Below are 23233 nucleotides of genomic sequence, written 5' to 3' on the forward strand. Positions count from 1 at the left end.
TCTTAACAAGGTTCTAAGTAGAGCTTCAACATGCAACAAGAAGAAATGGGAGTGAGACAAAAAAAATTTGAGCATTCAATTTAATGAAAACAACAAATAAACTGAAACAGGCTGTTTTTCAGCTGATCAAAAGTTTAGGACCACACCTCAAAATAAAACTAACCCCCAAAAACAGAAATCCAACTTTTTTGTATATATATATATTTTTTTCGCAGATGACACTAAACTGTGTAAAGTAATTTACACTGATGAGGACAGTATACTACTACAGAGGGATCTGGATAGACTGGAGGCTTGGGCAGATAAGTGGCAGATAGGGTTTAACACTGATAAATGTAAAGTTATGCACATGGGAAGGAAAAATGCAAGTCAACCGTACATACTAAATGGTAAAACACTCGGTAACACTGACATGGAAAAAGATCTAGGAATTTTAATAAACAGCAAACTAAGCTGCAAAAACCAGTGTCAGGCAGCTGCTGCCAAGGCCAACAAGATAATGGGTTGCATCAGAAGGGGCATAGATTCCCGTGATAAGAACATAGTCCTACCACTTTACAAATCGCTAGTCAGACCACACATGGAGTACTGTGTACAGTTCTGGGCTCCTGTAAACAAGGCAGACATAGCAGAGCTGGAGAAGGTCCAGAGGAGGGCAACTAAAGTAATAACTGGAATGGGGCAACTACAGTACCCTGAAAGATTATCAAAATTAGAGTTATTCACTTTAGAAAAAAGACGACTGAGGGGAGATCTAATTAATATGTATAAATATATCAAGGGTCAGTACAGAGATCTATCCCATCAGCTATTTATCCCCAGGACTGTGACTGTGACGAGGGGACATCCTCTGCGTCTGGAGGAAAGAAGGTTTGTACACAAACATAGAAGAGGATTCTTTACGGTAAGAGCAGTGAGACTATGGAACTCTCTGCCTGAGGAGGTGGTGATGGTGAGTACAATAAAGGAATTCAAGAGGGGCCTGGACGTATTTCTGGAGCTTAATAATATTACAGGCTATAGCCACTAGAGAGGGGTCTTCCTCTGGATCAACTTGCGGGATAACAGGCCGAACTGGATGGACAAATGTCTTTTTTCGGCCTTATGTACTATGTTACTATGTTACTATGTATATATTTATTTATTTTTTGTAATTGCTGGTACACATTTATTTTGTGCCATACATTGTTTTTACAATTACTAAAACAGGAAAAAATATATAAAATTATACTTCTGCTGTATAGGGATACCTAATACACGAGAAACTACTTTGATGTTTTTCTAGTACAGTTTAGCATTGAGCTTCATAGCTCAGTGGTTAAGGTTTTGCCTCTAATGTAGAATGTTGTGAGTTCAAATCTCGTCAGAAACATTTCAGAAATGGAGGCTAAATTAGACTTAAATACACTTGGTGTCCCCAAGCATACTGATAATGCTTGGGGATACCCCCTTCATGTTCATAGTACTGACTCCATACATGGACATAGCCATATATGGAGTCAAAGCAGGGACTCCTAAGCTGGGAACTAGAGTCCTGACTGTTCAGTCACACTGGGGGATTCCCCGTACAATGATTATCAGTAGCACTGGGGGATTCCCCGCACAGCGATCTTCAGAATAGACCTGAGTCGGCCCCCTAGGAGCAGTGGGCCCGGGTTTGCCGGGTGCTGACGCCGGCCCTGCATATAGGCATCACTACAGTGAAGGGGACACAGTGTGGACGTTACTATGTGCTAGAACAAAGGGGGAATAATTACTATGTGGGGACTGGGTTTGTATAGTTATGCTTTGGCCGGAGTTAAAGGCATAGCACGAAAAAAATTGCTGCATATATTGTTCCTCTTCCAATTTTCAAAAGTTGGGAGACATGTATATAGTACTGCAGACAGTTACAACCACTCTTACCTCATGTACCTCACACAATAACCATAATATATTACTGACCACATATATCTGTACACACTGAATTATTATGACTTGGACTTGTGCCTTCAGTACACTGCTCTATATAATTGATAGATCAGTAGCACTGGGGGATTCCCCGTACAGCGATCTTCAGAATAGACCTGAGTGGGCCCCCTAGGAGCAGTGGGCCCGGGTTTGCCGGGTGCTGACGCCGGCCCTGCATATAGGCATCACTACAGTGAAGGGGACACAGTGTGGACGTTACTATGTGCTAGAACAAAGGGGGAATAATTACTATGTGGGGACTGGGTTTGTATAGTTATGCTTTGGCCGGAGTTAAAGGCATAGCACGAAAAAAATTGCTGCATATATTGTTCCTCTTCCAATTCTCAAAAGTTGGGAGACATGTATATAGTACTGCAGACAGTTACAACCACTCTTACCTCATGTACCTCACACAATAACCATAATATATTACTGACCACATATATCTGTACACACTGAACTATTATGACTTGGACTTGTACCTTCTGTACACTGCTCTATATAATTGATAGACAGATAGATACACACACTGCATCTATAATACAGCATAATATATGTAGTGGACATAGGTATGTAGTATACCCACTAGTGCACTGATATGTGAGGTACAAGGTACAATAGATGCAGTGTGTGTGTGTATATATATATTATGTACAGCAGTATACTGATATGTGAGGTACAAGGTATAATAGATGTAGTGTGAATAAATATATATTATATACAGCAGTGTACTGATATGTGAGGTACTGTAATTTATACCTCATACCTCACTTATCAGTACACTAGTGTATATACTGGCCAGGAATGGGTAGTGGGACTTGCTATAAATAAGCATGGGGGCCCAATTTAGATTCTTGATATGGAGCCCAGTGATTTCTATGTACTCCCTTGGCTGTACATTTACAACACTGGGAGCCTAAAGGTTACATGATTGCTGTTTCTATACTTAAGACCTCCCCTGTGTCAGTGACTGACAGCTATCTCTGTATACACACTTACACGGGGAATGCTATCAATCACTGACAACACCTTCCCGATGCACTACAGAAGTCAGAAAAAGCTTAGATTTTAATGTATAGGTTACAAGTTTTACGGAATCTTTTCACACAAAACTATAAATAAATTTGCTCAGCTTCCTCTGTTGCCTGTAGACTGCACTGCATTTTGTGGTGACAGGTCTTGAAGTATTTTTGGCTCAGGTCAACAGTACAGCAATTTGTTGCTACTGTCAGTTTGTTCAAGGATACTTACTCTGGCAAACCGGTGGCTAATCATTGCTTGGGGAGATGTCCAAGCCCTTTACAGAGCTGTCTTCTTGGTGTTAAATTCATTTTCTTTTCTGATTTCCTGAGAATAATTGGCTATAGAAGAAATGAGATACAGACACTTCTTAGAAAGAACAGGTCTTACGCATTGTGTCCCGTCAACTGAAGCAAGTGGTAGATCAAAGCCAAATTACATAAATCTCAGTATGGAGGAATGTCACCATCTCCATTGCCTCTGGCTTCATGTCAGGCCAGGTTGCTGGGAAGAAGACAGAGTATTGCTCTCCTGTTGAACGGCAATATCTTGTTATGATCCAATTAGATCTATATGTACACATAAAAAATCCACTGAATAAATATTTTACACTTGTTGCTGAGCGTGAAACTAAGCTTCTAACTCTCAAAAGGCGAGTGACTCAAAACTCTTAATGAGCTGACAATATATGATTTCGCAGGAACATACTATATGGAAAAATACTTGAAGCCTTGCTTTTTTTTTTAAAGTTGATTGTATGCAGTCTTATGAAATTTATTGTAGATCTTATTTAGATATTTTTCTAAAGCTGAAGAAACATCGTTGAAGCTAATTTTTTGAGTCTGATGATAATGTCAAATATGAGCAGGATAAATGTTTTTACTTGCAGAAATGTGATTCTTTTGTCTACTGCTTAAGTAGAAGGGTCTCAAAAGAAAAGCCAATTTTATTGAAATGTAGACCAAAGTTGTGCTTACATACACTCCTCAAAATTGAAATTGCAACACCAAGTAAGATAAAAACCATAAGGTTATGCAAATCGGGGAAGTAGCTAGTTATGCAAATCGGGGAATGATCACATTTTCAAGCACTTAGCTCCAATCTGTGGCATGTGGGAGGGGCATAACAGCCAGACCCAAAGCAAAGTTTTTTAGCCACATGAAACCTCAAAAACTGAATCAGGTTGTGGGGGTCTATTGTGTAATTCCCCATGGTCGTCAAAGTGTTAGCTATCACTATGCAAACTGAGAGGAACAGAATCCTTAAACTGAGAGACCTTGGTTTATCATTCCGGCAGATCACTACACACCTAGGTTGAAGTGTCAGCGCTGTTCAATGTTGTGTGTCCCAGTGGTTGGAAAAATGAAAAAGAACTGGAATGACAACAAGTAGTGCAAATCTCTGAATGGACGAATAAACTGATTAGAAGAATGGCATATGGCGTTCCATTCTGAACTGCAAGTGAAGACTTCACATCCCAAGCCAAGGGTGGCAAACAGGGCCTACGCAAACCATCAGAAGGTATGTGCACAACATTGGGCTAAAAACAAGAAGTCCAGCAACAGCATTCGATTGACCTCACACTATTGCTCTCAAAGGCTATTATGGTGCACAACAAGAAAGCAATGGAGGCTGGAATGGGGGGTCTATCTTCTTCCTACTTTTGTTTTGAATGATAGCCTGAGATTGGGCAATGCCATAAAGCGGCCTTCACAAGGGAACATCATACCAGTCCTATAATAGCTGGACCTCTCTAGTCTTCCAGTCAGGTACACTAACAGCTTAGCATTACATGGATTTCGTTATGGAACCAGTGGTACAGCCATTTCTCCAAAGTGCCCTAGGAGCCATTTAACATGTCTATCGATGCAGTGATTTCCATAATTCCATTACTTTTTCTTCTTGGTATTGCAGTTTCAATGTTGAGGAGTGTAAATTGAGTAAACAATTCAGTGTAACATATATCTTATAAGATACAGTATGTCTTACTCAGGAGAATCAAGCTCATATTAAAGGGGTTTTCCCACAAAAAATATTATACAGTTTTCAAACCAGCACCTGGATCTGAATACTTTTGTAATTGCATGTAATTAAAATTTTTGTATAGCTACTGAGTTACTCAATGTATCTGTATAGTACCACTTAATTTCTTATTTCTTTGACCGGCTCATTAAGAAGGCCTTACATGCTCAGTTTAATCTTACAACTGCCTCCTGAGCTTTGATAGGGAGAGCATGTGCAGCAACTGGACCACAGGGGCAATATGTGAGCTATGGTGGGCCGATATGGGTAGTAGTAGTTTTACTCACAGTTCTGTAGCGCTCCATGGGCTGGCGTGCAGTGTAGGGAAGGACAGCACCAGTTCCTTAGGGGCACACTCTGTTGTCCAGGGACTCCTGCTAGATGGTGGTTGAGGTGCCCTTTGTGGTCTGGGTTTAAGGTGCCGTGGAGGCAGGGTCCCTGGTGTTCGTGACGCCAGCATCGTTAAGTGCAAAGGAGTCAATGCTTGTAAACAACAAAACTTTTACTTGAGCAATTGTCTTGAGGTAGTTAATGCAGTATATTCACATGGCAAGGGTGACAACCCATATCATGCATACACGACTGGCTTAGCTGTAATCCTGGTAACTGGGCTTGACAATAGGTGCATTATGGAGCGAACCTCATTGTAAATACAATGAGAGGAGTCATGATGTCATGACACCTCTCATGGTATTGGTGGTATTAATTCACATTATTATCTACTTGCATTGAAGGTTCGAATGGACTGTTCCAAAGTAAGTGAAGTTTGTCAGGAGACATCAAAAAGATGCTTGATTGGTAATTCTTCAAACAGCTTATCTGGGCCTATAAAAGAGCAGACACAACGTCATTAGCGCATTCACGTAAGTATAAGATTTCAATCTCCCTCCCTCCCCAGACTTTTTCAAATTAGTCGCGTTGCTTATTGATGGGGGTTAGGTCACTCTGTTGAGTGGACTATAAGTTCATAAAGTGGTTTAATTGTTGAGTTATTTTCATAAGTGATCAACTAAAATTTAAAAATTTAATTAATTGGTTATTAATTTATTAATCAACTTTAATTATGTTTAGTAACATGATAAGCATTGCGGCCTTTAATAACAACAAACAAATATTTAATAAAGAATTTTGTTTTAATGATTCAATTGTGTTGTGTTTCATATAATACGAATTGATTTATAAAAATGGCAAATATGGCATCAAGATTTTCCTTTGGCTGCTATGAGAGAGTTTCCTTCTAACTGTCCTCACTATGTCCACACTCTAGCCACCAGATACTGGATATAATAATGACTCTTTCTTGTGTCTGGCAACCCACAGGGCGGTCTCCCTAACGGCAGGCATGAATCCGCTGCTCCATTGTTTGCACTGGTTGCTTTCAGAAACACTGGTCCACAATGTCCATAAAGGTATGTGGCAATGGACAACCTTGCGCCTAGTTGTCCAACTGTTTACTGGTGCTTTTAGGCTTCTCCCGGTCACTGATGATGTGGAGTCCATAAGCTAATGCTGCTTCTATCTCCACTAGACTTTTCCTATATGCACAGTTTACTCTGGTCTGTGCTAGGTAGCTGTAAGGGTGTTTTCCACACTCCCTCAGCTTGGCCAGGGCCAAGGGGCTAAAATAGCAGCTACATATTGGACTTTGCTTCTCCGGCTCCTCACACATCACTACCTCACTCCTTACTCCTCAGCTAACTTCCTTCTACCCAGAAATGACATACCCTAAGATATATATATATACAGTACAGACCAAAAGTTTGGACACACCTTCTAAGTCAAAGAGTTTTCTTTATTTTCATGACTATGAAAATTGTAGATTCACACTGAAGGCATCAAAACTATGAATTAACACATGTGGAATTATATACATAACAAAAAAGTGTGAAACAACTGAAAATATGTCATATTCTAGGTTCTTCAAAGTAGCCACCTTTTGCTTTGATTACTGCTTTGCACACTCTTGGCATTCTCTTGATGAGCTTCAAGAGGTAGTCACCTGAAATGGTCTTCCAACAGTATTAAAGGAGTTCCCAGAGATGCTTAGCACTTGTTGGCCCTTTTGCCTTAACTCTGCGGTCCAGCTCACCCCAAACCATCTCGATTAAGTTCAGGTCCGGTGAATGTGGAGGCCAGGTCATCTGACGCAGCACCCCATCACTCTCCTTCATGGTCAAATAGCCCTTACACAGCCTGGAGGTGTGTTTGGGGTCATTGTCCTGTTGAAAAATAAATGATGGTCCAACTAAACGCAAACCGGATGGAATAGCATGCCGCTGCAAGATGCTGTGGTAGCCATGCTGGTTCAGTATGCCTTCAATTTTGAATAAACCCCCAACAGTGTCACCAGCAAAGCACCCCCACACCATTACACCTCCTCCTCCATGCTTCACGGTGGGAACCAGGCATGTAGAGTCCACCCGTTCACCTTTTCTGTGTTGCACAAAGACACAGTGGTTGGAACCAAAGATCTCAAATTTGGACTCATCAGACCAAAGCACAGATTTCCACTGGTCTAATGTCCATTCCTTGTGTTCTTTAGCCCAAACAAGTCTCTTCTGCTTGTTGCCTGTCCTTAACAGTGGTTTACTAGCAGATATTCTACCACGAAGGCCTGATTCACACAGTCTCCTCTTAACAGTTGTTCTAGAGATCTGTCTGCTGCTAGAACTCTGTGTGGCATTGACCTGGTCTCTAATCTGAGCTGCTGTTAACCTGCGATTTCTGAGGCTGGTGACTCGGATGAACTTATCCTCCGCAGCAGAGGTGACTCTTGGTCTTCCTTTCCTGGGGCAGTCCGCATGTGAGCCAGTTTCTTTGTAGCGCTTGATGGTTTTTGTGACTGCACTTGGGGACACTTTCAAAGTTTTCCCAATTTTTCGGACTGACTGACCTTCATTTCTTAAAGTAATGATGGCCACTCGTTTTTCTTTACTTAGCTGCTTTTTTCTTGCCATAATACAAATTCTAACAGTCTATTCAGTAGGACTATCAGCTGTGTATCCACCTGACTTCTCCACAATGCAACGGATTGTCCCAACCCCATTTATAAGGCAAGAAATCCCACTTATTAAACCTGACAGGGCACACCAGTGAAGTGAAAACCATTTCAGGTGACTACCTCTTGAAGCTCATCAAGAGAATGCCAAGAGTGTGCAAAGCAGTAATCAAAGCAAAAGGTGGCTACTTTGAAGAACCTAGAATATGACTTATTTTAAGTTGTTTCACACTTTTTTGTTATGTATATAATTCCACATGTGTTAATTCATAGTTTTAATGCCTTCAGTGTGAATCTACAATTTTCATAGTCATGAAAATAAAGAAAACTCTTTGAATGAGAAGGTGTGCCCAAACTTTTGGTCTGTACTGTATATATATATATATATATATATATATATATAAATATATATATGATGCTAGAACAACCTAGGGGTGAATGGTTGTAATGACATGCACAAATAAAACAGCCTGTTATAAGGAATTACAGTTCACACAGAAATACATTAATATGCATACTACAAATAGCCAAAATTATACAGGGCCCCACGACCATCCCTGAGTGGGACACTGTATATGTAAAGACACTCCCCTTGAGCTGTGAGCTTGATATAAATCTAACATAGCAATGAATGGGGAGATCTCTGGATCCATGTGAGGTACACTGCTGGTTCTAGCTTTGTCCGAAAGAGGTTGTTGTGTACTTTATGATGTACTAATGCCAGTTCTGTATGCTTTCCAGTTAACATTGAGTGGTTAATGTTAAAAATGCCCCTGATGTTAGACTGTGCATCTCCAAACCATAAAAATGCTTCTAAAAAGGGCTGGAGTTATAAGGACAAAGGAAACTATCATACTTCAAGCCATATCTGTCAATTTCCTTATTTTCAGTAACTCCGTTATGTGTTTATGATGGGGAAACTCAACCACTTCTCTGGCCTCAAGTGCCAGAATTTTCAGCCTTGGAAAACCTTAGAATTTAATATTGGATGAAATTATTAATATTTCACATTCATGTTTGATATGACTAGATTGTTTAAAATATGTTGGGTAACTTGCTGGTTATATTATCTTGCTAGAAGGTTCCTGTGACGAGACCAATCGCGCCACATTGCATTGGAGAAGCCTGGTTGCCCGCCTGCTTCCTTTAGACTATGGCCCCATGTTGAAACGCTTGATTTTCCCCTGCAAAGACATGAAAGTCGGGTCATTTGGTACTTGCCCTATTTTCACTGTGATACCCTAGATAGCTATGCCATGGAGCCCATTCGGATAACGAAAGACTGTGTGAAAGACTTTGGCTCCATGGCGATTCTACTGTATTCGTTTAGTCTGAGTGCCATTCACCTAATAATATGCGCTCAGACCTGAGCTATCTGGGGATATGTTAAATGTCTATGTTTTATGCAATAGCTGCACAGTTAAATTTTTTATGTCTTTTTACTGTCTTTTGCTACCATGTGGCTAATGGAGATAAATTGGATTACTTCTCAATTATCTCGAGGACAGAAGACATTGTGTAAAACTATGTATTCTCCTGCCTGTGATAATTACATTAGCCCATTGTGTAAGGTAATTGTATCATAGGCAGAGGGGAGGATTTTGTGTGGGAGTGTCTGAGTGTATTGCACGGGCTTACTGGTTGTTTTACAAAACCCTGTGGGTGGTACTAATATGTAAGAATGTGTATATAAGAACAATAAACACACAGCTCTGGCTGTCCACTGCTTGACCCTCAACACAGAGCTTAGTCTCGTTCTTGGGGGATTGTATGCTGTTCCAGTCTGACTGCTAGGAGTGTAAACCTTTCATATGGTTTTTCCTATTCGGCTGTATGCAGCATTCATATGGTTTCCAGTTTGGGAGATTGGTGTCTTTATGTCACCACCAGACATCTGAGAAGCTCTGACAGACGTCCTTCAGAACCACCTCCTTGAGGTTCCTTTTGTTTTGCTTTCATTTTCTCATCTCGTTAGCCTCTCTCAGCTGTCATGTAGTTGCACTGATTGCATCCCTTTAACCACTTCAGCCCCGCTAGCTAAAACCCCCTTCATGACCAGAGCACTTTTTACACCGGCACTACACTACTTTCACCGTTTATCGCTCGGTCATGCAACTTACCACCCAAATGAATTTTACCTCCTTTTCTTCTCACTAATAGAGCTTTCATTTGGTGGCATTTCATTGCTGCTGACATTTTAACTTTTTTTGTTATTAATCGAAATGTAACGATTTTTTTGCAAAAAAATGACATTTTTCACTTTCAGCTGTAAAATTTTGCAAAAAAAACAACATCCATATATAAATTTTTCGCTAAATTTATTGTTCTACATGTCTTTGATTAAAAAAAAAATGTTTGGGCAAAAAAAAAAAATGGTTTGGGTAAAAGTTATAGCGTTTACAAACTATGGTACAAAAATGTGAATTTCTGCTTTTTGAAGCAGCTCTGACTTTCTGAGCACCTGTCATGTTTCCTGAGGTTCTACAATGCCCAGACAGTAGAAAAACCCCACAAATGACCCCATTTCGGAAAGTAGACACCCTAAGGTATTCGCTGATGGGCATAGTGAGTTCATAGAACTTTTTATTTTTTGTCACAAGTTAGCGGAAAATTATGATTTTTATTTTAATTTTTTTTTCTTACAAAGTCTCATATTCCACTAACTTGCGACAAAAAATAAAAAATTCTAGGAACTCGCCATGCCCATCACGGAATACCTTGGGGTGTCTTCTTTCCAAAATGGGGTCACTTGTGGGGTAGTTATACTGCCCTGGCAATTTAGGGGCCCAAATGTGTGAGAAGTACTTTGCAATCAAAATGTGTAAAAAATGGCCTGCGAAATCCGAAAGGTGCACTTTGGAATATGGGCCCCTTTGCCCACCTTGGCTGCAAAAAAGTGTCACACATCTGGTATCGCCGTACTCATGAGAAGTTGGGGAATGTGTTTTGGGGTGTCATTTTACATATACCCATGCTGGGTGAGAGAAATATCTTGGCAAAAGATAACTTTTCCCATTTTTTTTATACAAAGTTGGCATTTGACCAAGATATTTTTCTCACCCAGCATGGGTATATGTAAAATGACACCCCAAAACACATTCCCCAACTTCTCCTGAGTACGGCGATACCAGATGTGTGACACTTTTTTGCAGCCTAGATGCGCAAAGGTGCCCAAATTCCTTTTAGGAGGGCATTTTTAGACATTTGGATCCCAGACTTCTTCTCACACTTTCGGGCCCCTAAAAAGCCAGGGCAGTATAAATACCCCACATGTGACCCCACTTTGGAAAGAAGACACCCCAAGGTATTCAATGAGGGGCCTGGCGAGTTCATAGAATTTTTTTTTTTTTTGCATAAGTTAGCGGAAATTGATTGTTTTTTGTTTTTTTCTCACAAAGTCTCACTTTCCGCTAACTTAGGACAAAAATTTCTATCTTTCATGGACTCAATATGCCCCTCACGGAATACCTTGGGGTGTCTTCTTTCCAAAATGGGGTCACATGTGGGGTATTTATACTGCCCTGTCTTTTTAGGGGCCCTAAAGCATGAGAAGAAGTCTGGAATATAAATGTCTAAAAATGTTTATTTATTTGGATTCCGTGAGGGGTATGGTGAGTTCATGTGAGATTTTATTTTTTGACACAAGTTAGTGGAATATGAGACTTTGTAAGAAAAAACTAACAAAAAAATATATATATTTCCGCTAACTTGGGCCAAAAAAATGTCTGAATGGAGCCTTACAGGGGGGGGGGTGATCAATGACAGGGGGGTGATCAATGACAGGGGGTGATCAATGACAGGGGGGTGATCACCCATATAGACTCCCTGATCACCCCCTGTCATTGATCACCCCCCTGTCATTGATCACCCCCCTGGTAAGGCTCCATTCAGACGTCCGTATGATTTTTACGGATCCACTGATACATGGATCGGATCCGCAAAACACATGCGGACGTCTGAATGGAGCCTTACAGGGGGGTGATCAATGACAGGGGGTGATCAGGGTGATCACCCCCCTGTCATTGATCACCCCCCCTGTAAGGCTCCATTCAGACGTCCGTATGATTTTTACAGATCCATGGATACATGGATCGGATTCGCAAAACACATGCGGACGTCTGAATGGAGCCTTACAGGGGGGTTATCAATGACAGGGGGTGATCAGGGAGTGTATATGGGTGATCACCCTTCCTGTAAGGCTCCATTCAGACGTCCGTATGATTTTTACGGATCCATGGATACATGGATCGGATCCGCAAAACACATGCGGACGTCTGAATGGAGCCTTACAGGGGGGTGATCAATGACAGGGGGGTGATCAATGACAGGGGGTGATCAGGGAGTGTATATGGGTGATCACCCGCCTGTCATTGATCACCCCCCTGTAAGGCTCCATTCAGACGTCCGCATGTGTTTTGCGGACCCGATCCATGTATCCATGGATCTGTAAAAATCATACGGACGTCTGAATGGAGCCTTACAGGGGGGTGATCAATGACAGGGGGTGATCAGGGAGTGTATATGGGTGATCACCCCCCTGTCATTGATCATCCCCCTGTAAGGCTCCATTCAGACGTCCGTATGATTTTTACGGATCCACTGATACATGGATCGGATCCGCAAAACACATGCGGACGTCTGAATGGAGCCTTACAGGGGGGTGATCAATGACAGGGGGTGACCAATGACAGGGGGGTGATCACCCATATAGACTCCCTGATCACCCCCTGTCATTGATCACCCCCCTGTCATTGATCACCCCCCTGGTAAGGCTCCATTCAGACGTCCGTATGATTTTTACGGATCCACTGATACATGGATCGGATCCGCAAAACACATGCGGACGTCTGAATGGAGCCTTACAGGGGGGTGATCAATGACAGGGGGTGATCAGGGTGATCACCCCCCTGTCATTGATCACCCCCCCTGTAAGGCTCCATTCAGACGTCCGTATGATTTTTACAGATCCATGGATACATGGATCGGATTCGCAAAACACATGCGGACGTCTGAATGGAGCCTTACAGGGGGGTTATCAATGACAGGGGGTGATCAGGGAGTGTATATGGGTGATCACCCTTCCTGTAAGGCTCCATTCAGACGTCCGTATGATTTTTACGGATCCATGGATACATGGATCGGATCCGCAAAACACATGCGGACGTCTGAATGGAGCCTTACAGGGGGGTGATCAATGACAGGGGGGTGATCAATGACAGGGGGTGATCAGGGAGTGTATATGGGTGATCACCCGCCTGTCATTGATCACCCCCCTGTAAGGCTCCATTCAGACGTCCGCATGTGTTTTGCGGACCCGATCCATGTATCCATGGATCTGTAAAAATCATACGGACGTCTGAATGGAGCCTTACAGGGGGGTGATCAATGACAGGGGGTGATCAGGGAGTGTATATGGGTGATCACCCCCCTGTCATTGATCATCCCCCTGTAAGGCTCCATTCAGACGTCCGTATGATTTTTACGGATCCACTGATACATGGATCGGATCCGCAAAACACATGCGGACGTCTGAATGGAGCCTTACAGGGGGGTGATCAATGACAGGGGGTGATCAGGGTGATCACCCCCCTGTCATTGATCACCCCCCCTGTAAGGCTCCATTCAGACGTCCGTATGATTTTTACGGATCCATGGATACATGGATCGGATCCGCAAAACACATGCGGACGTCTGAATGGAGCCTTACAGGGGGGTGATCAGGGTGATCACCCCCCTGTCATTGATCACCCCCCCTGTAAGGCTCCATTCAGACGTCCGTATGATTTTTACGGATCCATGCATACATAAATCGGATCTGCAAAACACATGCGGACGTCTGAATGGAGCTTTACAGGGGGGTGATCAATGACAGGGGGTGATCAGGGAGTGTATATAGGTGATCACCCGCCTGTCATTGATCACCCCCCTGTAAGGCTCCATTCAGACGTCCGCATGTGTTTTGCGGTTCCGATCCATGTATCCGTGGATCCGTAAAAATCATACGGACGTCTGAACGGAGCCTGACAGGGGGGTGATCAATGACAGGGGGGGTGATCAATGACAGGGGGGTGATCAGGGAGTTTATATGGGGTGATCATGGGTGATCAGGGGTTTATAAGGGGTTAATAAGTGACGGGGGGGGGGGGTGTAGTGTAGTGTGGTGTTTGGTGCGACTGTACTGAGCTGCCTGTGTCCTCTGGTGGTCGATCCTAACAAAAAGGACCACCAGAGGACCAGGTAGCAGGTATATTAGACGCTGTTATCAAAACAGCGTCTAATATACCTGTTAGGGGTTAAAAAAATCAGATCTCCAGCCTGCCAGCGAGCGATCGCCGCTGGCAGGCTGGAGATCCACTCGCTTACCTTCCGTTCCTGTGAGCGCGCGCGCCTGTGTGCGCGCGTTCACAGGAAATCCCGGCCCTCGCGAGATGACGCGTATATGCGTCGTCGTGCGCAGGGCTGCCGCCTCCGGACCGCACATCTGCGTTAGGCGGTCCGGAGGCGGTTAAATCCCTTCCCATACTGCATCACTTTGCGGTTTATATTACTTCCTGGAGTGTGTGAATGCTGATGCTACTACTGAGTCTTCTACAGATAAGTTTTGTTCATTCATTTGTGTTTTCCTATTTGCTGGATCCCAGGTGACCCTGACTCCCTCCGTATCAAGTGTAAGGAGCCGGTGGTCGTGTCCCCTCACTATTATAGGGTGTTAAGGTGTTATACAGTCAAGGTACGAGGATATGCAATCATCTACCATTGAGATTTTTGCATAGGCAGAGCAGTTAGGGAGAGATCCAGGTCTGTTGCGGGGCTCTCCCTTTTGTTCCTTAGTTTTGGATCCAGTCAGTCGGATCTTCATTTTGTGTCTTCTAGTTTTCTGTACACCTTCCGTGAAATTATAAACCGCCAAAACCGTCTCAAGCATGGATCCGGTTTCACTTTTGACTGAATACATGCAGGGTCTTTCATTGGAGGTAGCAGATCTCCGTAAGACTCTTTCTCAGTTTCAGGTGACCAGTTCAGCTTGCGTTCATGGAGTTTGTTCTGAGCCTAAGATCTCGCTCCCGGATACGTTCTCCGGGGGTAGTGAGAATTTTGTTTGTTTTAGAGAGGCTTGCAAACTCAATTTTCGCCTACTTCCCCATTCCTCTGGTGATGAGGAGCGGAGGGTGGGGCTCATCATCTCGCTGCTCAGGGATAACGCTCAGTCCTGGGCCTTTTCGCTGTTCAGTGGATGATTATTTTTTTAGCCCTGGGTCAGATATATGATGATCCGGATCGTATTGCTCTGGCTAAGTCTAGACTACGTCTTTTATGCCAGGGTAAACAGTCCGCAGAGATATACTGCTCAGAATTTCGGAGATGGGCAGCTGATACTGGTTGGAATGATGCTGCACTCCGAAGTCAATTTTGCCATGGTCTTTCAGAGGGATTGAAAGATGCATTTGCCTTTCATGAGAGACCTACCTCCTTGGACTCTGCCATGTCTCGGGCCGTTCGTATTGACAGACGTCTTAGAGAGAGGAGAGATCACTCCTTCCTGTCATACTCAGTCCAAGGACAGTGCGGCGGTCTCATTCAGTGCACAGGGGTCTCAGTCGCTCTCAATCCCTTCTGAGCAGAAGCCCATGCAGCTGGGTTTGATTGCCACTGACAATAGAAGATTCAGCCCTCATAGGAAGGTTTGTTTCTGTTGTGGGGGTATAAATCATTTGGCAAATGTTTGTCCCTCCAGGAGATTCAGGCAGTTTTTTGAGAGTAATAAAGTAACAAAAAGAAAAAAATCCTGTAAAAACATTCCATCTGTTACTATTGGCAAGGTTGATGCGGAAATTGAAAGTTTTCCGTTTGCTTGTAGTTCCCGTTTTGTCCTACCTGCCAGTGTGGCGCTAGAGAGCAAGAACATTTTTTGTGAGATTTTTGTAGATAGTGGAGCAGCTGTCAATCTCATTGATAATCAATTTGCTATAACTCATGGTTTCCAGGTATGCACTTTGGGAAAGGATATACTTGTTTTTGCTATTAATTCCATTCCACTTTCTCAGAAATCGTTAAAGGGCATAGTTCACAATATCCGTTTGATTGTGAGTGATACTCATGTTGAGGATGTGTCATGTTTCGTCCTAAGCGGGTTGCCTACTCCTCTAGTGTTGGGGCTACCCTGGCTCACTAAACATAACCCCACCATTAATTGGCAAGCAAGGCAAATAAATGGTTGGAGTGACTTTTGCAGAGAGAATTGCCTCACGACATCTGTTTCTGAGGTTTCTACTAGGACTGTACAATCTTTTCTCTCTGAATTTTCGGATGTGTTCTCTGAGAGTGGTGTTCAGGACTTGCCCCCTCACAGGGAGTACGATTGCCCTATTAATCTCACCCCAGGTGCCAAGCTGCCTAAATCTCGTTTATACAATCTCTCCCAACCTGAAAGGGTCGCTATACGTGCTTATATCTCTGAGAGTCTGAGAAAGAGACACATACGACCCTCGAAGTCACCTGTTGCCGCTGGTTTCTTCTTTGTTAAGAAAAAAGATGGTTCTTTAAGACCATGTCTGGATTTCAGGGAGCTGAACAGTATCACAATTCGTGACCCTTATTCGCTTCCTCTGATCCTGGACCTCTTTAACCAGATTGTTGGGGCTAAAGTTTTTTCCAAGTTGGATCTAAGAGGGGCATACAACCTGGTCAGGGTCAGAGAAGGAGACGAATGGAAGACGGACTTCAATACCCCTGAGGGCCATTTTGAGAATTTGGTTATGCCTTTTGGTTTGATGAATGCTCCAGCCGTCTTTCAGCATTTTGTGAACAGCATTTTTTATCATTTAATGGGGAAATTTGTATTAGTGTATCTAGATGACATTTTGATTTTTTTCTCCTGATTTCAAAACTCATAAGGAACACTTACGTCAGGTCTTGCTCATCCTGCGGGAGAATAAATTGTACGCTAAACTGGAAAAATGTGTGTTTGCGGTTCCAGAAATTCAATTTCTGGGGTTTCTTCTCTCCGCTTCTGGTTTTTGCATGGACCCCGAGAAGGTTCGCGCTGTGCTTGAGTGGAAGCTTCCTGAGAATCAGAAGGCGCTGATGCGTTTTTTGGGTTTTGCCAATTATTACAGGAAGTTTATTTTGAATTATTCCTCTGTTGTTAAACCACCCACTGATATGACTAGAAAGGGGGTAGATTTTTCCTCCTGGTCGGTAGAGGCGCGTAAGGCCTTTTCTAATATCAAGGAGAGTTTTGCTTCCGCTGCCATCTTGGTACAACCTGATATTTCTCTACCCTTCATAGTTGAGGTTGATGCTTCTGAGGTGGGTGTGGGTGCGGTCTTGTCTCAGGGTCCCTCCCCTGCCAAATGGCAACCGTGTGCCTTTTTTTCGAAGAAACTCTCCTCCGCAGAGAGAAATTACGATGTGGGAGATAGGGAGTTGTTGGCCATCAAGTTGGCTTTTGAGGAATGGTGCCATTGGCTAGAGGGAGCCAGACACCCTATTACCGTGTTTACTGACCATAAGAATCTGGCCTACTTGGAGTCAGCCAAGCATCTGAACCCGAGACAGGCCAGATGGTCTTTGTTCTTTTCAAGGTTTAATTTTGTTGTCACGTTCCGCCCTGGGGTTAAGAATGTGAAGGCGGATGCCCTGTCACGTTGTTTTCCGGGAGGTGGGAATTTTGAAGACCCGGGTCCCATTTTGGCTGAAGGTGTGGTGGTCTCTGCTCTTTATCCTGAATTGGAGGCAGAGGTTCAGGTAGCCCAGTCAGAGGCTCCTGATCTTTGTCCTCCTGGGAGGTTGTTTGTGCCTCTCGTTTTAAGACACAAGATTTTTAAGGAACACCACGATACTGTCCTTGCTGGGCACCCGGGGGCAAGAGCCACAGTGGATCTCATCGCTCGGAGATTCTGGTGGCCGGCGCTTCGTAAGTCGGTTTAGGGTTTTATGGCAGCCTGCGAGACCTGCGCTCGTGCCAAAGTCCCTCATTCACGGCCATCAGGTCCTCTCCTTCCGTTACCCATTCCTTCCCGTCCTTGGACGCATCTGTCCATGGACTTCATTACGGACCTGCCTCGTTCCTCGGGGAAGACTGTGATTCTGGTGGTGGTGGACCGTTTTAGCAAAATGGTGCATTTCATTCCTTTTCCTGGCTTGCCCAATGCTAAGACGCTGGCGCAGGCTTTTATTGATCACATTGTCAAATTGCATGGTATTCCTTCAGACATAGTCTCTGATAGGGGCACACAGTTTGTTTCCAGATTCTGGAAGGCTTTCTGTTCTCGCTTGGGGGTTCGGTTGTCATTCTCTTCTGCTTTCCACCCGCAGTCGAATGGTCAGACAGAGTGCGTCAATCAGAATCTGAAGACATATCTGTGCTGTTTTGTGGCGGAGAATCAGGAGGATTGGTGTTCTTTTTTGTCCCATGCTAAGTTTGCTTTAAATAACCATTGTCAGGAATCCTCTGATAAGTCACCATTTTTTGGTGCATATGGGTTTCATCCGCAGTTTGGGACATTCTCTGGAGAGGGGTCTTCTGGTTTACCTGATGAGGACAGATTCTCCTCGTCTTTGTCCTCTATTTGGCAAAAGATTCAGGATAATCTAAAGAGCATGAGTGAGAGATATAAGCGTGTGGCGGAAAAAAGAGACGTGTGCCTGGTCCGGACCTGAATGTTGGTGATCTGGTGTGGTTGTCTACTAAGAACATCAAATTGAAGGTTCCCTCCTGGAAGTTGGGTCCTAAGTTTATTGGGCCTTACAAAATCTTGTCCGTCATCAATCCTGTTGCCTACCGTCTTGATCTTCCTCAGACTTGGAAGATCCATAATGTTTTTCATAAGTCCTTATTAAAACCTTATGTCCAACCCTTTGTACCCTCATCTTTGCCTCCTCCTCCGATTGTGGTTGATGGTAATCTTGAATTTCAGGTCTCTAGGATTGTGGATTCTCGTGTTGTCCGTGGTTCTCTCCAGTACCTCATTCATTGGGAGGGTTATGGTCCTGAGGAGAGGATGTGGGTCCCAGTGACGGACATTAAGGCCACTCGTCTCATCAGGGCTTTCCATTGGTCCCATACTGAGAAGGTGGGCTCTAAGTGTCCGGAGTCCACTCGTAGAAGGAGGGGTACTGTCACCACCAGACATCTGAGAAGCTCTGACAGACGTCCTTAAGAACCTCCTCCTTGAGGTTCCTTTTGTTTTGCTTTCATTTTCTCATCTCGTTAGCCTCTCTCAGCTGTCATGTAGTTGCACTGATTGCATCCCTTTAAATCCCTTCCCATACTGCATCACTTTGCGGTTTATTTACTTCCTGGAGTGTGTTAATGCTGATGCTACTACTGAGTCTTCTACAGATAAGTTTTGTTCATTCATTTGTGTTTTCCTATTTGCTGGATCCCAGGTGACCCTGACTCCCTCCGTATCAAGTGTAGGGAGCCGGTGGTCGTGTCCCCTCACTATTATAGGGTGTTCAGGTGTTATACAGTCGAGGTATGAGGATATGCGATCATCTACCATTGAGATTTTCACATAGGCAGAGCAGTTAGGGAGAGAGCCAGGTCTGTTGCAGGGCTCTCCGTTTTGTTCCTTAGTTTTGGATCCAGTCAGTCGGATCTTCATTTTGTGTCTTCTAGTTTTCTGTACACCTTCCGTGACACTTTAGTGGTGCCTTTGCATCTGGAAAGGGAATATCTCTTAAACAGCGTTTACCCCCTTTTATGCCCGGGGTGACGTTAAAATTGGTGGAAAGCTGCGGGATCGTTCCCACAGCCAAAGGGACAGCTACAGGAGACACCATTTTGTGGATTCACAAGTTGGGGGAAAAGCATGTTCCAGTACAGCGACCCTAAGATCAACAGAATGGAAACAGCAGTGGAGTACGATGAGGGTGTCATGGATGACCGAGATGCAGTCCGCAAAGGCATCTGGTACCAGGCACTGGGTATTGTGGAGTATCTGTGGGACAAGAGACTCCCCACGGAAGACCAGCGGTTGCAGAAGCGAGTAGCCCTGCGGATGCCCTTCCTGGGAGAGCAGCCCGGGGAGGAATGGGAAAAGAAATTGGAACACCTAGTATGGCAGGAGCTGTGGCTGGAAGATGCCTACCAGGCGCTCTGGTAGTATGGGGCACAGTACCTAACCAGGACAGCTGAGCATGACAAGCCAGAGGGAGAGGAGTTTGATGGTCCTGGCTTGTTATGGGAGACTTTTTCAGAGCTGGAGTTTGGAAGCCCCACACAAGCCCGGATTCCGTGATCTCTTTGAATGGAGGGAGAGCAGGTATGACTGGGACGACACTCATGAGATTGAGCAGGACCTGCTTCACCTGGTGACCCGGGAGATGGAGTTGGAACAGGGCTACCAGCAGCTGTTCCACTCCAGTGAGAAGGCTCAGCAGGAGAGCAGAGTGACAGACCCAGAGCCAGACCCCTTCAGCTGGGAAGATATTGTGGAGGTTTACTAGGAAGAACCCCAGGGGGCCGGTGGAGATGGGACTGAAGTCTCTCCACCGGTCCTGCAGGGAATTGGGAGCCAAGTCTCCATTCCCCAGCGGCAGGCTGAGTTACAGGGGGCAGAAACAGTCGGTCCTGTCCGCCAGCAGCAGAGTGTTTTATTGGGAGAGGAGAGCTTTGTCCTCCCACCTCAGCGGCAGAGTGTCCAGCAGGGAATAGAGAGCCCAGTCTCCTTTCCCCAGCAGCAGGACACTGTATTGGGAGCGGAGACGGTCGGTCGCCCTCCCCAGTGGCTGGAAGTATGTATGGGAGAGGAGCTTGTTACCCCCTCTCCCCAAGCAGCAGCTTAACATACCAGGGGGAGACAGTAAGCCCCAAAACAGTGCAGATGGGACCATGGTCTCTGCACTTACAGCACAGGGGGTATGAACAGTCGGTGCTGTCCCCCAGCAACAGGGCTGTTTAGCCAAAGGGGAGACAGTCGGTCTCCCCCTCTAAAAACCCAGCTCCAACCAGGCTTCTTCCATGGTAGTGCTGGCACCAGGGCAAAGTACTGCTGGTCTCTGCCCACTCAGCAACCCACCAAGGCAGTCTACCAGTCCCCCACACAGCCATGGTGAGGCACCTGGACATGGACAAGTTTCTACCTTGCTCAGGTGTAGTAACCATTCATTGTGGGTACTGCTGTTTCTGTTTTGTGGGTGGGCTGCTGGACTAACAAGGGCATTGACTGGCAGGAAGTCAGATACCCTGTTAGTCTGTTTGGAAAAGGGGAGAGATGTGACGAGACCAATCTCGCCACATTGCATTGGAGAAGCCTGGTTGTCCGCCTGCTTCCTTTAGACTATGACCCCATGTTGAAACGCTTGATTTTCCCCTGGAAAGACATGAAAGCCGGGTCATTTGGTACTTGCCCTATTTACACCGTGATACCCCAGATAGCTATGCCATGGAGCCCATTCGGATAACAAAAGACTATGTGAAAGACTTTGGCTCCATGGCGATTCTACTGTATTCGTTTAGTCTGAGTGCCATTCACCTAATAATATGCGCTCAGACCTGAGCTATCTGGGGATATGTTAAATGTCTATGTTTTATGCAATAGCTGCACAGTTAAAAAATGTTATGTCTTTTTATTGTCTTTTGTTACCATGTGGCTAATGGAGTTTTGCCTCTGCCCTTGAAGATAAATTGGATTACTTCCCAATTATCTCCAGGACAGAAGACATTGTGTAAAACTATAGAAATAGAAATACTGGGCACCCTCACTTTATGGTGAATCAAACACTTTATTATACATATAATTGATTGGTAAATAAACGCATAATCATAATAAAACCATCAAATGGACTTGAATAGAATTGATAAAATACTAAAAGTACTACCTAAAAATACAACAATAAAAATATAAATATATTATATATTGCCACAATAGGACTAAAATAGTGACCAGTCCATAGAAATGGACGAACGATGGAATCCTGACTGCTTGCTGCTAATGGTCATGTAATTGCAAGCAATATTATCGCAATAAAGTTAGAGTCCACACTAATATTCTCTTTGAGAAGATTTAAGATACTGCAGTCAATATAATTCACCTGAGTGAGCATACTCGCGGCGTCCCGCTTTTACTCACTGCAATGTAATTTTCTTGATCAGTAATCTTGCGATCCAAGCGCTCCTCACTACTCCTGCCGTAGCTGTATGTTTGCAAGGCTTTCGTTCCGGTGTCACTGCGGTCCTCTGGCTGCCGCTCCGTAGTTGCTTAGAGCCGGCAAGTAGGGATGAGCGAACTCGAACTGTATAGTTCGGGTTCGTACCGAATTTTGGGGTGTCCGTGACACGGACCCGAACCCGGACATTTTCGTAAAAGTCCGGGTTCGGGTTCGGTGTTCGTCGCTTTCTTCGCGCTTTTGTGACGCTTTCTTGGCGCTTTTTGAAAGGCTGCAAAGCAGCCAATCAACAAGCGTCATACTACTTGCCCCAAGAGGCCATCACAGCCATGCCTACTATTGGCATGGCTGTGATTGGCCAGAGCACCATGTGACCCAGCCTCTATTTAAGCTGGAGTCACATAGCGCCGCCCGTCACTCTGCTCTGATTAGCGTAGGGAGAGGTTGCGGCTGCGACAGTAGGGCGAGATTAGGCAGATTAACTCCTCCAAAGGACTTGATTAACTGATCGATCTGCAGCTGTGGATCATTGAGCTGCTGATCCTCAATTGCTCACTGTTTTTAGGCTGCACAGACCGTTTGTCAGTCTCATTTTTCTGGGGTGATCGGCGGCCATTTTGTGTCTTGTGGTGCGCCAGCACAAGCTGCGACCAAGTGCATTTAACCCTCAATGGTGTGGTTGTTTTTTGGCTAAAGCCTACATCAGGGTGAAGCTGTCACACCAAGTGCATTTAACCAGCAATAGTCTGTTCATTTTTTGGCCATATACAAAATCAGGGGCAAGCTGCGCCTGTCACCAAGTGCATTTAACCCTCAATGGTGTGGTTGTTTTTTGGCTAAAGCCTACATCAGGGTGAAGCTGTCACACCAAGTGCATTTAACCAGCAATAGTCTGTTCATTTTTTGGCCATATACAAAATCAGGGGCAAGCTGCGCCTGTCACCAAGTGCATTTAACCCTCAATGGTGTGGTTGTTTTTTGGCTAAAGCCTACATCAGGGTGAAGCTGTCACACCAAGTGCATTTAACCAGCAATAGTCTGTTCATTTTTTGGCCATATACAAAATCAGGGGCAAGCTGCGCCTGTCACCAAGTGCATTTAACCCTCAATGGTGTGGTTGTTTTTTGG

Source organism: Bufo gargarizans, chromosome 9 (genome assembly GCF_014858855.1).
Source record: "Bufo gargarizans isolate SCDJY-AF-19 chromosome 9, ASM1485885v1, whole genome shotgun sequence".
Lineage (NCBI taxonomy): Eukaryota > Metazoa > Chordata > Amphibia > Anura > Bufonidae > Bufo > Bufo gargarizans.